The sequence below is a fragment of the Corapipo altera genome, unplaced genomic scaffold, assembly GCF_003945725.1.
Source record: "Corapipo altera isolate COAL_440 unplaced genomic scaffold, ASM394572v1 59364, whole genome shotgun sequence".
Lineage (NCBI taxonomy): Eukaryota > Metazoa > Chordata > Aves > Passeriformes > Pipridae > Corapipo > Corapipo altera.
The window spans coordinates 1-1285 of record NW_020887837.1 but is presented as its reverse complement, the minus strand read 5'-3'; the positions used below and the strand labels follow the sequence as shown (position 1 = coordinate 1285).

At 64.0% G+C, this 1285-nt stretch overlaps 1 long non-coding RNA gene across 2 annotated transcripts in view; it reads right to left on the bottom strand.

Moving 5' to 3' along the window:
• LOC113941768 overlaps positions 1–1237 on the bottom strand; it is a 1461-nt gene extending 224 nt beyond the window's left edge. The window contains exon 1 of one of the 2 annotated variants that reach the window (XR_003525753.1): positions 354–1237. This is a non-coding gene — a long non-coding RNA (uncharacterized LOC113941768). The remainder of the gene's footprint in view (positions 1–353) is intronic. The other variant, XR_003525754.1, reaches the window with a different exon arrangement.
• Between the last annotated feature and the right edge of the window lie 48 nt (positions 1238–1285).

Sequence of the window (1285 nt, the reverse complement as noted above, 5' to 3'; positions counted from 1 at the left end):
CCCTCACCTGGGCACAGCCTCACCTGGGCACACCCTCACCTGGGCACAGCCTCACCTGGGCACAGCTCCACCTGGGCACACCCTCACCTGGGCACAGCCTCACCTGGGCACACCCTCCCATGTGGGCACACCCTCACCTGGGCATGCCCCCCCATATGGGCACACCCCCCACCTGGGAACAACCCCCACCTGGGCACAGCCTCACCTGGGCACACCCCCACCTGGGCACACCCCCCACCTGGGCACACCCCCACCTGGGAACAACCCCCACCTGGGCACAGCCTCACCTGGACACAGCCTCACCTGGGCACAGCCTCACCTGGGCACACCCTCCCATGTGGGCACACCCTCACCTGGGCACAGCCTCACCTGGGCACACCCTCACCTGGGCACCTGCCCAGGGGCGCTTTGACCCCTCCCCGTGTTCAGCAGAAAGAGCCAAATCGTTGTTTTTCTCCCTAAAACAGCGACACCCCCCCCCGCCCCCCCCCCCCCCCAGTTATTCCTTTATTCCCAAATTTTCCATCGGTAAATTCCCGGCGGGATCGGATCCCACCTGCACACACCTGGAGACACACCTGGCCCGGGGGGGAACACCTGGGGCCTCACAGCTGCTGAGGGGGGGGCAGCCAGGTAAGCACAGGTAACCACACCTGGGGGTCACCTGGGACAGGCACAGCCAGGTAAGCACAGGTAACCACACCTGGGGGTCACCTGGGACAGGCACAGCCAGGTAAGCACAGGTAACCACACCTGGGGGTCACCTGAGAGAGGGACAGCCAGGTAACCACACCTGGGACAGGCACAGCCAGGTAACCACAGCTGGGGGTCACCTGGAACAGGTACAGACAGGTAAGCACACCTGGGGGCTCCCAGGTGTTCCCAGCTCTCTGCTCGTGTCCTTGTGCTGGGAGTGGGCGGTGTCCAGGTGTTCAGGTGTCCAGGTGTTCCAGCTGTCCAGGTGTTCCAGGTGTCCAGGTGTCCAGGTGCTCCAAGTGTTCAGGCGTCCAGGTGTTCCAGCTGTCCAGGTGTTCAGGTGCTTCAGGTGTCCTGGTGTTCCAGTTGTCCAGGTGTTCAGGTGTCCCAGGTATCCAAGTGTTCCAGGTGTCCAGGTGTTCAGGTGTTCCAGGTGTTCAGGTGTCCCAGGTGTCGAGGTGTCCCAGGTGCCCTCACCTGTCCTACTTCAGGATGACGTGGTAGCTGTCGCTGCTCTCGGCTGCCAAGGAAGGCACAGGTGAGGCCGGGGCAGGTGAGGGGGGCATGGCCCAGGTGTGCCTCCCCCCCC